This window comes from Cyprinodon variegatus, unplaced genomic scaffold, assembly GCF_000732505.1.
Source record: "Cyprinodon variegatus isolate N-32 unplaced genomic scaffold, C_variegatus-1.0 Scaffold212, whole genome shotgun sequence".
NCBI classification, from domain to species: Eukaryota; Metazoa; Chordata; class Actinopteri; order Cyprinodontiformes; family Cyprinodontidae; genus Cyprinodon; species Cyprinodon variegatus.
In genome coordinates, this window is record NW_015150665.1 from 252,603 (window position 1) to 268,292 (window position 15,690).

Genomic DNA, 15,690 nt, shown 5'->3' on the forward strand with positions numbered 1-15,690 from the left:
CATAAATTTTGTCCCCCTTCAGCATCATCAATTTGTTGGGGGGCAATGTGTAGTTATACACAAGGCGAAGAACGTAGCACTGTCTAATTAAATTACAATTTACATTATTTACCTTTGGGCAACGTAATAAATTAATTGTTGCAAAACTACTTGGATTTCTAACTTTATCAAAGAATCAATATAAGTCTTTTCTCTTCTTTAGACTTAAAATGTGTGGTTTCCCTCTCTGCTGCCTTGGCGTTGTTCTGTGTTTGTTACAGTAATTGTCATTAACACCTAAAAAAAAAAAAGATCTAAGAAAATTAACTCCTATTAGTCATGGTCATATTAGTCATTAATTTCTTTCTAAAATGTACCACTTAGCAGCTCACTGCATCTGTCTTTGGCCTCTAATAGTGAATTAGTCTTGATTTCAATAAGATACTATTGCATTGTTTTACTCTTCACAGAAGTGGGTACAGCGTAAAGGTAATAAGTATTAAAACAAAATTTGCAGAAGAATAAGAACGTTGCCTGCAGGGGTTAAATGAGTTACTAACTGTTCAGCTGGCTTCAAGTCTTCTGCATGTTTAATGTTCTTTCAAGGAACCTGACTGAAAAAACCATAGTATATAAATCACTAATAATATATCACTAATAATTTATATTACTTCTACACAAAAATAACTTGCCAGTTATTAACAGGTCTCATTAGTTCTATTAAGTTATATTATCTTGTAGGTAATGTCACATGCAACACTTCTGCAATTTAATTTCTCAACACTTAATTTAATAAGAGAGATTAGGAAGTTAAATTTACCTAAAACATTTGGAAAATTAAGTTTATTATTATAATTTTTACACATAATAGCAACACAAATTTTTTTTTTTATTACTCTCCTGAGGGTTTTATTTTTAATTCATTATACAACTAGTTTATGAAAACTGAAATTGTTTTGCTGACTGAACTGTTAAAGTTACATACATAATCTGTTTACACAGCAGAACTTTAACAGAAATTTCAGAATGATCTTTATACACTTTATGCAATATCCCAGAAAAATAACTTTGGGCATAGGTGTTTCCTCTGATGCATCAACAGCACCTGCTGTGCTTGCTGCCACTTTTGCCTCTGAAAAGAGCCATTTAGGCTTGCTATTGCAACAAAATGTTACTTGGAAAAATTGGCAGTTTTTCTGTTTGTCTGGGCACATTGTCAAATTTTGGTTGGTCTTCACAGCTTTGTTTCAGTTCACCTGCTAAATACAAAGAAAACAAAAACAGTCAGACAAATTGAAATGGAACAAAAGCTGCCAATTATGAGTAAGTGCTGCCTGGCTCCCATACCTGCTGAAACTGTTGTCTGTGTCTCTCCTGTTAACCCCAAGGTCAAGCCATGACAGCAACAAAGCATCTGCGCTTAATTTCCGTTATTGGAATGAAGGAAGAATAATAATTGAAAAAAGACATTGCAATGACACTTTCTGTTCTTATTTTAAGGATTAACATGCGCTTTCAATATCTTTTTAGCTGTATGGAAATATATCCTTTACTTTTCTTCAAGGGTGTATTCTAGAGTTCCAGCATCAAAGTTAAAACAAATGAAAGATGGTTCACAAAAGGTGACATGTTACATAAAATAAAATGTAAGAGATTGTACTGTAGGGTTATCAAAAAAGCAAATTCAACTTCTAATAAGTCAAATTCCTTTATCTCACAAGGAGATAAAGTGCATTTCCATTAAACACAACAAAATTTAAAAGCAAAAATACTTTTGACTTTTGGAAACGCTTCAATTTTGAAAAAATAAATAAAGTGTTTCAATAAAAAGTTATGCTTTGATGAGGTGGTTTTCGGGAAATGATTACATTTGCAAAACTATACAATAGAAACCCTTTTTTCACATCCCACATGTCACATCATCTTCAACTGGACCTTATTAGCTTTTTAAGAGATGAAGAAGAGCGGAAGTAGTTGGAGGATAATGGTGCGCCATATTTGGATTTATGCACAGATTGAGTGCTTTTTATATTTAGTTTGTGACGAAGAGCACTAGAATCTTGGTTAAAATATATTTCTTATGTGTTTACATCCGCCAAGGCCAAGTTGCTTGCAAGAGTTATTGTGTGAACAAATGTATTCATGGGCAATTTGTATGTCTTATTTAGTGGATGTACCACAATTGCAAAAAATTGTAGAATATCAGCATTGTTTTGCACACATTTGTGAAGGAAACACAAATAATATTACAGCAGCAATTAATGAAATATGAAAATGAATCTTCATATTTGCTCTTTACTTTAAAGCTGCAGTCTGTAACATTGAGAAGAGAGCAGACTTCGACTGAAAATTTGAAGAAAAACAGGTTTCACGCCACTCCCCCATCCTCTCTGCTTCACTCATGCCCCACCTCCAAGCTCCACCCCTCTCACAGCATCTGCACGGCTACCGCATGCGACGGGGGCGGGATTCAGCGTGTGTGAGCTGTGATTGACACTCCATCAGACGCTCCTCTGGCTGTGATTGGTTGTTTTGACTCGTCCCGAATTATTCTTTCCAGATTGAAATACAGGCAGTAGGCGGTACCAATTGAAGCAGTTTTTTTCACAGGTTACATATCACATGTACTGCTGTCTGGGCATAGGAACAGTTTTAGCCAAAATGACAAAAAAGTGATTTTTAAAAACTTACAGACTTAAGCTTTAAGTTCTTACTGCTTTGGTGGGGTTATCCATCCTACTCCTTAGATAGATCTGAAACCCACTCCACATAGTATGTAATTCTTGGGATAATAATGCAAACAAGACACAGATGGGTGGAGCAATAAAGATATGTCACATTATTTCCACACAGATTTTCTAATGAACTGCCATTTTTTTCAATGAGTTTCAAACTTAAAAAGGCTCACTGCGTTTGTTTTGCTAATTTTATTTTTTAGAACATGCCATAATTGCTTTAAATCAAACATTAAAATGTCTAATACAGAATTTCTTAACATTGATCCTCAGGGTCCTCCAAATGTCATAATGCCATTGCACCTGATTTAAACTAAGCCTCCCAAGCACACCACGGAGTGCCGGAGGAGCATTTAAATCAATCATCTTTTTAACGTCAGGTACAACAGCTGGGAAATGCCTTGAACATGAAGCACAGTGGACCCTGTCAACCACCAGTGTAATAGGTCACATTTTAAAAACATAAAAATGTAAGCGACCACAGACGCATAACATGGCGAGGGGTGTTAACATCAAGAGTTTTTTTTTTTTGTTATTCTGAATAATTCAAATATAACAGAAAAGATAAAACAAAAATACATAAATTAATAATTACATAATTTTTAATCAAATGTAAGGTGATTTTACAGTGTAGATGATTTCTCTTCTCTTGCAGCTACTGTGCAGATAGATCTGCTTAATTGCAAAAGTGTATATTTTAGTGAAGGTGTAGAGTTGATTTCTTCTTAACATAAGCTCCTCCACTTTAATTAATTAGTCTTTTGAAACACATTTAGTTAAAAGTTTGCGATAACTAACAGCTTGAGTCTATAAGAAAGCCCTATAAACACTGTGTAAGATTTCATATATAAATACAAACAAACTGCAAAGGGGAAATTGAGATGTTTAAACTGCCCTACTGTCCACATTCTAAATAGCAAAAAGCTGATTTAAAACCTAAAGTTGTAATAATATTCTGACGAGGGCAGTCTGTGTGGTGTAAACAGAGAGAGAGATACTACACCTTGCTACTGCATTAGCGGCTTAATCATCACTCCTTCATTCTCTTCTGATAGGCCTGCAGTTTGGAGCAAGAGGACACACTCAGGACTAATTAATACCTGTTAACAACAACTTTAACACACAATATTGCTCTCTGATATTGAGTCGGCTTAGACTTTATTACCATGTGAGGAAAAATGCATCAAGGAAGTGACCTCGTTGTCCTTTTCCTGACTGTTATGACCTGTCTAGGGGTGGCCAGACCATTACATGAATATGATTCATCATCTTCTTCAGACCTCAGACACAGAACAAGAATGCAGTTTAAGATGATTTATTTACAGTATTTTGTTTTTACAGATTATTGCAAGTAAAGGAGTGCATGTGACTTCAGGGTGAGCTCAATAGTAAAACAACAAATAAACTACTAAGAAAAACATACAATATAACCAAACTAATGTAAACAAATGAAATTTCTTATCTACATATCCAAAAACAAGTAGAAACTAGAATCAGACTAAAAAGATTGCTAACCTCCGCAAACTCCTTTAAGTGACTTCAAACTGAGACATTTACAAAAATGCACAGGTGTGGCTGGCTGGGATGAGCAAAGGATAAATACCAGATAGTAGTCAGCAGCCTCCTTATACATCTCCTCCATATAACCAGTCTACATTACGCATTGTTGGGACACCATCAATCATCCACTGGCACCTGCACACTGAAATTTGCATATCCAAACACACAATAAAAAGCAGCACCCTACTACCTCAGCTGTAATACCCTGACCCTGGACCTGCTCATATCCTGGACAGAGAGTGTCAGCTCACATTTGCTTGTTGAGTTGCTGCAGAACTTTCAGTCTCTAGCTGTGCACTGGACATTGGTATTATCTGTAAACTTTAGGACTTTCACCTATTGGTCCACTGAGATGCGATCATTTGTGCTCAGAAAGAGGAGAGGGGATAGAGAACATTCCTTTGGAGGGCAAATGAGCTCATTGTTCTTATGCAGGAGGTGATTTTCTCCAGTCTTATCTGCTGATGGTCTGCTGGGAAACTGGTGATCCCCCGACGGACGGAACTTGGTCAAATCTGGTATAAATAATTCTGGTCGATGTTGTAGAAGGTCAAGTTGAAGTCCACAAATAGGATTCTTCCATATATCTCTAGGCAGTCAAGGTGGTGACTGATAATTTATAGTCCCATGTTTCCTGCATCATCTCTCTCCGTTAACCCAGTAAGCAAACAGAAGGGGATCAGCAGCATCTGTGTAGTCCTTCCGATGCTTCAACACAGACACAGTTTCAAGACCACAGACGTCATGGTAACAGGGCTATTGTCATATAACCCTATGATGGTCCATTTCCTGTGAACCAGGATCTTGGTGGAGCCTTTGAAATATGAGGCAAGCTCACATAGCACCAATAATTTTTAGAAGAGTTGAGTGAAATGGTGTCCAGTTGGAAAGCACAGTTAGGTTGGGGCTTCTGTAGTTCATAACAGACCTTCAACTCTTCTAGGCTGCAGATGGGTTCTCACTGGCATTTTTAGCTTCTTACTGTGTCTTTTTAATGCTCCAGTCTCAGGAGCAAGTTTGTTCCTTGTCTGCTTATACAGCAGCGGTTCTCCAATACTGTAAACACCTTCTTCAATTTGTTACAGCTTTGTCAGATGAGAGGAAAAGCAGTTTGTTTCTTTTTTTTTTTATGTGCGAGGGGTTTTGGTTTGCATATGTTCTGACAAATACTGATGTGTGATGTCCCTGCTTTGGCGAATCACTCTAAATCAAATGCTGGAGCTTCTTAGACACTCCATTCAGTGCATTCGCAGCACTTCTTTAACATATGCTGTGACTGATGAGTCTACTTCCTAACCTTATCTACCTAACCAGAGGTTTAGAGGATTTCAGTTTTTTGTTTGTGAGTTAGAAAGAAATGAAGGAGGTAGTGATCAGAGACTCATAGTTGTGTATGGAACAGTGCTATATGCATTTCTGAAGGCTGTGTCATAGTGGTCCTGTGTATCTTTATCCTTAATGAGAAACTTAATATGTTTTTGTACTTTGTCAGTTCATTTGAAAGATTTGCATTGCTAAAATTCAGAGAGGTTGTTTCAGCTTCTGGTGCACAAGGATAAAGCTGAATATAAAATAAACCAGAACAATCCTCTCTAAGAAAAAATGTTTAAAGTTTATAAGAAAATGATCTCAGCTGAGGACTCTTCTGTATCAGTGAACAGTTAGTTTCATTTTAGTTCCTGAAGTCCCTAAAAGAAACACAATAATTCAATTCAGTTCAGTTTATTCATATAGCGCCAAATCACTACACCAGTCATCTCAAGGCACTTTACAGTTCAACCAGATCATACAGTCAAATTGATTCAAAGTTTTCTATCTAAGGAAAACCAGTTGATTGCATTGACTCATTGACTCAAATACAATCTCTCACACTAAGCATGCTTGTAGCGACAGTGGAGAGGAAAAATTCCCTTTTAACAGGAAGAAACCTCCAGCAGAACCAGGCTCAGTGTGAGCGGCCATCTGCCGAGGCTGACTGGGGTTCAAGGAGACAGAAGCAGAGACACAAAAAGCAGCTGTAAAAGGCGGCCCCATCCAGGAAACACACAGCCAAATCACAAATCAGATGGGCACTCAATATTTTGCATTATGTTGTGTATTTTATTAAAAATCCTTCCTGGGTGGTCTGACAGGGTTGGGTCGGATCTGAATTCATTCAGGTTTGGGCAGTTCCCAGCCCTATCCTGGACTGATAGCCCAAATGGTCAGCCAGTCTCCACACTTAAGCAACCAAATACGGGGCCTATTTCCCCCTGCCAATCTCCCGAATGGTGGCTGGTGTTCCTGTCTGCAGGTGCATTGGTAGTTCTTGGTATCCAAGTCTGGGTGCCTAGGTGTGGGGCAGGTCATTTTTGGTGGACTCCTGGCAGAACCCGGACCCCCGTGGCCCTGTAAGGCCTCCTCTAAGCATGGTGTGCCTCTGGATCTTGGCTAAATCTGTTTCAGGCACCAGTGGGTTCTGTGGGCTTATTGCCGAATCTTCCTGGGACCTCTGAGGTTTAGCTGCTGGTTGGTGGCCCAGCAGATCTCATCTGCTCTCTTCAGGCCTGGGATCCTTGGATCTTTTTTATTACTATGGTCCTTTCGGGTCTGTTATGCTCTGCGGAACATTTGAGGTCTAAGGCTCCAACTTTCTGTCTTGGGGTCCTGGAGGGACCTGCTAGACAAAAAAATGCTTTAAACAAGAGCATTCACATTCACAAGTACAGGTTTTAGCATTCAGGTGCTCAGAGATACATATCATATACAGATATAGCATATAGAATAGCTATTGCCACTAAATGTTTATTGTATAAATTAGTACAGAAAACTTTTTATTGATATTTTTGTTGCTATACTACTTGTATTTGTAGCTATGTAGAAATTGGGTAGGGTGTTGTCATACAGTCGCTTTATTTTAGCTGATCTCATATTCGGTTATTCCTTATAAAGTCATACTGCCCAACTTTTAGTCACTTGGGATGTTAGACCTGTAACTTCCAGGGTTAGCAATCCTGAAAGCAAATGGCAGCACTGTACTGAGGCCGTCAGATCGAAAAGTCAGAGTGTTAATTGTAAAGACAAGGTTACATTAATTGTGTCAAATGTGTGCTAAAGGTGTGTAATAGCATCTCTGTCTCAAACCTGCGAAAAAGTTAAGAAATTATTGATGGATGACTATATGAAAAAAAGTCATGCCAGCTCAAACAATGGTGAAGGGGGAGGTCTGGGATCTGGAGCAACATTTTTTTCAAAATTAATAGTGAAAAAAATAAAAATAAGTAAATAAAATAACTTCATAAACTGGTTCGAAGGAACAATTTTTTCTTTATTCAATGCTGAAACCAACGACTTAATGACTTCTGTTAAGCCATCTACTGCTTCAGTTTAAACTTAAGATGACTTAATGAGCTTTTTCATAAAGACATCAACTATTTCCAGAAAACAAATTGGGAGCAGTCTCCCTCTAATGTCAGTGATGCATTGCCAAATCAGGCCGTTGTGGAATTAAATTGTTTAAATCTTTGTCCTGAGGGACGCTGCCCCACACGCTTTAAATGTCTCCCTGCCTCGACACACCAAATCTAAATTAATGGGTCATTAACAAGTTTCTGCTGAGCTTGATGACATGCTGAGGTAGTAATTCATTCAGTCATTTGAATCCCGTTGAGCTGGGGTGTCTAAAACATGCAGGGCAGTGGGACCTGAAGGCTGAGACGCTGCTGAGCATGGAACATGCACATACACCATTCCTTTTAGTTAAAATATTGTTCTTTAATTAGCAATGAATCTAATACATTTTAGAATATGCAGTAATTTTTTCTAGTTCAACTTTATGTGGGTCAGCCCTAATTGATAAAGTTAGATTGTGCTGACAGGCTGTACTTTTACAACATTGGAATTGTGTTACTTTCTAATTAGAATCAAACACTAGCAAACTGAAAAGCAAGAGGCTGATATCAGATGTGAAAGTTTAACACACTAATCACTTTGACCTCTTCACCTCTTAAAAAGAAGATAGACAAACAAACAAATAAAATGGTGAACCTGTTTCAGCAACACCGATTTCCTTTATAACCATCTGAAACACTCAAATTTCAATTAGTATTAAAAACATGGGAACCTTACAGTAATGAGGTTAGTGGTAATTTTAAATCAAAGGTAAAAACTACAACAGCATAAAAACCAACAGCTTTTTCAATTTCTGACTGGTAAGAGGAGCTTTCGCGTCTCCCACACAGCATACATCGACGTTCTGATGACATGATTTATGGCAGAGAGAGAAATAAAGGTAGCATTTGGGGATTTTATCTCATATATTTGATTTTTTTCCTAGATATACAAGTGTTTTTTAAAATGCAACCTTGTAAAATGCTTAGATAGAAAAATGTTTTTATTAAAACTGTTCATAGAAACATGGAATTACGATTTGCTAAAGGACAAGGTTGTTAATCAGTTTTGTGCTTGCCATGTTTATTGGTTTGCTCTTTGTTTGAGCTGGCATGCTTCTTTTAATATAGTCATGCAACAATAATTTAATAACTTGTTCCAAAGATGTGTAAAGTTTTGAGCTTCTTCTACTTCATATGTTTCAATAGCAGTTTCTTCTCTATTGCAATAATCCAAGAAAGTAAGAAACCAAACGGACGGCATACTTAGACCGTCTCAACTGGAGCCACCAAATTTAAACTGAAGCAGTCACATAAATTATCGGACTAAGGATGGAGGACTTATACAGGGTGGTAGGGGTGTGTGTCCACAGCTAATATTAGTTAGATAGTTATCAGGAGGGACAAAAAGGAGAAAATAAACAAATATAACAAATGAAAAGAAATAAACAATGATGCTAACCCCCTATCATCTTAACTAAACGTGACAGTACAAAAAAATGCCAGATCACTGTACACACACTGATCCATTGTGTTCAAAGATAAAAAAAAAAGCTATAAAAACCTAAGTATGTAACCTGTTTTAGGTCTACATTATTTAAAAACTTGTATTATCTCTGCAACTCTTCATATAGCTTATTATTCTATCAAACACAAAAGAGTGTATGTGAGAAGAAATAAACATCAAAGCAGCAACAACTATTATCACCTGGCAAACATACTTCATGACTGTCAGGTAGTGTTGGTTCTATAAAAAGTCAGCCACTGTAGCTCCTGGCAATTTTCAAACCTTTTGAATTTAAACATATCTGCCTTGATGTAAGGCATCAAGAAATTTAGCTTCCCTTCAATGCTGAACACAGCCCTCCATCATTAAGGTAGGCTCTAAATATATGGAAGATAATGCTGTTTATTGCCTGGTAGTCATCTAACTTGTCAGACCTGCTTTACAGATAAGCTCTCAAAAATACTTTAAGAACGTACATAAAACATTGCTGAAAGCTAAAGCAGAGACCTTGTGTAGCGCTGAACAAAAAAATCCTTTTGTAAAGAGTGGCCCAAAGGAATAGTCTAAAAAATTCAATGAACTGAAGGTATTTTCCATGAAAAAGAAAATAAAAGCTGTTTATAAAGCAATGTAACCCTTGGAAGAGTTTCCAAGGTGAGAAAGCATTATGAGTAGGCAGGAGTGTTTTGAACAGGCTAAAGAGTTTCTTATATAGAGGTGAGGTAGGTGAAAACATAATTGTCAGATTCATTTCAAATAATTTAATAATGCAAGCTTTAAAAATCCACACATTTGACATGAATGATATAACAGTCAAACTAAACCTTTCAGGTTCACACACTATGCTTAAATATTCAACAGATCTCATGCACCACAGCTTTTGACATGAATACATTTTCAATTTAAGCTTTTGAGAAACAAATAATGCAACTTCCTTATTTTGTGCACGAGTATGTGTATGTGGGTGGGGGGGTGGAAGCAACCTTGTTAAGGGAAAGAACATTTTTCATTTACCTTACCAAGAGTAAGTTTTACTTAGATTTCCTTATACTATTTAAATGTTTAATAGCAGTATGTACATAAACCTAAAAATACTACATACATTTTTCACTCAAACAGCGCATGTGCACTGTAGTTCACAGCAGGACTGATTCTGCTCGAGTCCGGACGTTACAGGATCACACACAGAGCAAGAGGTAGTCCCAATGACAGTCATTTTGGCAGGATGCAACAGTACTGCAACAGCCTGCTCCCTGCTAATGGGACTGATATATGCCCTGAACTTGGCATACCCTCCCGCTTTGCGCTATACTTTTGAAGTCTTCCAAACTCTTTTCTTAGACTTGGATTGAATTAAAACTGAAACCTGAAGTTGAAGTTGCTTTCCTTAATGCATTCATGACTTTGTCATCTTAGGGTAGGAAAATGTGGCATCAAATGCCAAGAATTAGCAGTGGGTTCTAGTTAATCTTAGTGGAAGATTGCCTGTGATTAATGTTTTCTATTTTTTTGCCGAATAAGGTATTTGTTATTTCACAAAAAATAACAGATAGCTTTATTCAAATATCTAGTAGAGATTTTATTCTTCATTGAGAATGGTTAGACAGTTTAAGCTGTTCATTTTTAATTTTTTTTCCTTTAATGTTGTAATTGCATTCTTAAAAGTCCACTAGTCTGGACAACTAGTTTAAATGCTGAAATTGCACTGTTTCAATGTGTAGGTTTGTATGATTTTTAACACATTTTAGTAGTAACTATATTACCAGATCTTTGTTGGATGTGGTGTATATGAAATACTGTGTATTTGTTGTTTACAAGTCATACCAACCTTATCTCTTTTTCCGTACAAATTCTATTGCAGTACAGTACACGATAATGCACTTTTACTATTAATGCTATATTTGTACATGCTTTTTAAAATTTAGAGGCATTACCGTAATAATCTTTACACCACTAATGGACTCAGGTTTCAGCTTTAGTCCATGACCTCTGCTCTAGTGGTATCTACCAACCCATTTAAGACACCTCTGGACATCTCTTAAAAATTTGGAGGAGTAGCAGTGATTCCTAGACTTGAAAAAGTTGATAAATAGCTTTTATTCTTAAGTTTGAGAATGGGAGCAAATTCAATTTCTTGTAAAAAAGCACTCTGAGAAGTGTAATAAATGCAGCCCCAGGTCATTTGTCAACCAATTTCATTCCATGGAGTCATAACTTTATTAAAAAGGAATATGCTGATCTATAAAATCGAATGACATTACAAATGTAGTCAAAATGAGCATATTTCAGTTAAAACTGATTTTCAACATCATTAGAATGAGTTTGAGTTATCAGAAATTATCAGAAAATATAATTTATGTAAGGAATGTGATAAAATAAAAGAGATACTAAGAGAACAAGCATGCAAGGTCATTTCATAGATTTATGAAATTACTAGGGTATACTTTTTACTTATAATAAATGCATAGGAATTTTTTCCTTTTAATCTTACTTCATAGTGTTTAGTTGGTGCAGAGGAACATTAATTATTTCCTTTTAACCTGGCTGAAATGAAGTGACTACTAGTTCTTGTCAAAGGCCAAATGAAACAACAGTACCGCTAAAAGAACAAGCAGTATATACTGAAATACACGCATAAATATAAAGAAGCTTTGCATGGCATTCTTTGTCTATTTTTTCTTAAATATTTCTTTAATTGAGCATTTTGAGCAGAGCATCTGTGCACCTTTTTTTCTAAGGTTGCTGACAGGGCTTTACTTGTGCTTTATTTTATTGAGGATTAAAAATATTTAAAAAAGCTTTGGATGGGAGAATTTACATGGTCAGTCTCAGCAATCCATTATCACCTAATTTAATCAATGGGATTTTCAACATTAGCTCAACAATTCTCTTATTCAGTAGAACATGGTGTACCTTTTTTGAAATTTAGTTTATATATATGCCGATTAACATAAACAATCATCTTAAGACACTTAAAATCAGAAACGAATTTAGTACACATACCGACATATGATGTCAGATTATCATCAAACAATTCATTCAGCCATGGAATACATTTTCAAAAACTACAGTAGTATATTGACAAGTGCACAGTTTCATTTAACTGTGCAATTTCAAAACATGTTTTTCTTCTGTAAAAGGTAAATATCTAATTACTATGAAAATGCTCCTTAGTGTTAAGATGTTTTAACAGCAATGAAAGGCTTTTATAAAATAATCTTGGAAATTTTATAAATGCAATTCCTGGAACGCTACTTATTTAGAGACCTGCAATTGGGCAATCAGTACTCTTATTTTTAGACCTATAAGGTGTATTAGTGCTTGCTTACCTCTGCTCATGGAATTCAAATTTCCCAAAGCCGAAATAATCAGGTTCCATTCTATATTAGAGATCTGTAGAATTCAATGCAGATCTTTTACTTACCAGGCCTATCTCTTGCGGAACCAACTACTGGTTTTGATCCAGTTTTGAGGCAGACACCCTGTTAACTATTATAACTAGTAGTAAAACTTAACAGAAAAAATATGAGCTTTATGAAATGCTTATAGTTAGGGTTGCTCAGGTTATCCTCAGCAACTCTATAGTTATGCTGCTGTAGGCTTTGGCTGTAGGGAACACTTTTCATCATTCTGCTTCATTCTACTTATTTTCTAAATTTTTAAGAAAATAACTGTTTATCCTCTCAGCTTTACTCATTATAGTACCGTTATTTTGCCTGGCACTCTGTTTAGCTGTGACACCATCCTGGACAAAAGCATTAGCTGGGCTGCTGCCATCAGCTATTCCTATTATAAATGACAGAGTTTAGCCTGTTTTTCAGTGCTTACGGTAGTCTAGTTTCTCTCCTAGACATAGCTCTAGGTTTAGCTTTATGTAACTTACATTATGCTTCTTTTTGGCTAGAATACCACCTCAGAGTTCACCTGTTAACTGTTTCTTTTCTAGTGAGAGCCCTCAGTGGAGCTAGTTTTTTTTTTTGTCATTTTCTAACATAGAAAGTCTTTATGGATCAGTGCTTATGTTTATTTGTTATGTCTGCTTCTGTCTCCTAGAACCCCCAGCCGAGCTCAGCAGAAGGCTCCTCACACTGAGCCTGGTTCTGCTGGAGGTTTTTTCCTGTCAAGAAGTTTTTTTTTTCCTTGGCTATCGCTGCATGAATGCTTGGTGTGGCGCATTGCTGCAGAGTCAATAACACAATGCAAGTGACTGTCTACTGTTGCCACATGCTCATCGAGAAGGAGCTAATCCTGCAAAGTCAATGACTAAGCAATCAGCTTGGTTTCCTTGGATGAAAACTTCAACCAATCCATCGTTATGATTTGATTAACTTGTCTCTGTAAAAAGCCTTAAGATTACATATGTTGTAAATTATACATAAACTAAATTGAATAGCATAATAGCATTTGAATTAATAATAGTGTTTAATTTAATTTAGGTGTTCAGCAGCTGATAATCAACATACAGTATGTTTCTGCCCCCTTAAAGTAATACTGTGAATTTAATTATAATTTGCAATGCTATTATTGTAAGCTACCTTGGATGACTTAAAGTTACAGAAGAACTTGTGTAAAAGAGATTTGTCATTGTAACAGGTAAAGCCTTTTAACTGGGTAAAGAAAGCCTCTTGCTCTGGACTGCAGAAGTGGAATGCCAGCCATGTCTGGGAGCATTTAATCATATAGAGAGACTTTTTAATCTGTATTCAGCCACTCCACGATTTTAAAGTTGAATTCTTCAATACATATTACCTTTCTCAGAGTGGAATACGGCACACATCCACTGGAATGGAAGACAGAGTCATGTGATTGGGCACATCATGTCTCACCACGTTCACCATTAAACAAGACGATTCAAAGTGGTTTGATGACAGCCCAAACGGGAAGCCTTGTCTGGGAATAAAGATAAGGCCAAGCTGTGAGTGTGTGTGCTGCGGTACAAGGAGGGTTACATGAGAACAGACGGGAAGGCGAGCAGGCAAGACAGATGGACAGAGTGGGGGGACAGAGACAGATGGAGGTAAAGAGGAGGAGTAGGAGAGAGAGAGAGATTGCATAATAACACCAAAATGGCCATGATTGCTCACTGTGGCATACTTCAAAGCATGGCACCCATCACAATTTATCTGTTCCCCTTTCTCTAGTTTAATCAAACTTTTTGCTCATTCCCTATCTGCCTTTCCTGTGTCACAAGAAACACATTTATTTTCAGAACAATTTAAAAAGAGCAGCCACATGACACAGATTAAAAATTGGAAAAACAAAAAGACTTGATAAAAAGTAAAAAAAAAATAAAAAAAAAAACATCAGCTACTAAACCTAAAAGGCCAAACTGTGCTTAATGAGGAAGAATACAGATAAAAGTTATTTAATTCATCAAGCAACTAATTGTAATTCTTTTTCGATTAAACTGTGGACTGTATAGTGCACATGAAAGTGTAATCGCATCTCTAAGGCCCCATCCACACGGAGATGAAATTAGGCGTGCCCACAAAGATACTTTTCATTCAGGCTGTGCATCTAAGTGGATCTGCAACAAGAAGGCCCGGTATATGTACTACAGCATCTTTATTGGTGATTTGTGTCCTTTTTCTGAGCCATGGATGGAAGACTACTGTAGTTTGTTGGTCTTCTTGGGGACTAAGTCTAAAACCATGTGGTAATTTGTAGAATAGGGTAAGGGTAGATGTACACAGCATCAATTTTAATAGACCTGTTGTTTTTTATTGATATGCCCACCTTCACAATAATTCATTATAACATTGAAAATCTGAGAGATTTTAGGTGGACTTGGCAGGGTTTTGGACTTAGGAGTACTAGACTTACAAGACTGAGTATTCACATGAGAATATTAGGGTTTGTGAAAAAATTAATAGCAGCACTAGCTGCTCAAACAAGATTGCCACTTCCCTTTTTTTTTTTTTTACTGAATGTCCGAACTCATACGCTACTGTACTATTTATTGACTTCATTGTTAGCATTTGCTCCAGTCTTAGTGACAGACAACGTTTGCTCAAAATGCAAGCATGTGACATCATATGACCTGATTTTCTGGTCCAATGTGTTTTGGCTCTAACAGGTTGACACCAGGCCTATGAGCATATGAGCAATTTGCATTTTAGGCAGGACAAGCCATTTTACCCTCATTTCAAGACCACAACCTTAGTACATCTTTACCAGTGGCAGTATTCCTTAAACTTGTTTGAAATCTAAGAAAGGGTCTCACTAAGGAACTGCAATTTTTTATTTTTGACGAGATTTTCAGTCAGCCCTGATTCTCCTCCTAGCTCTTTTACCCCAAAAGCGATCCAAAATAAAAGCGACATCCAACAAAAGGGCAGACACAACCCCAGAGGCGAAATACCACTTGGCTTGATGCCACAAAAAAATTATAGACGACACAGCAGAGGCTGCAAAAGAACAAGGTAATAGGTACCTTTTATAAAAATCTCCATCTTTTTAGTAAGAACACTTTGGATGTGTTGTTATTTCCTCAGTGAACAATTTTATTTGCTGCATTCAAATTACATATGGGTTCTTTACG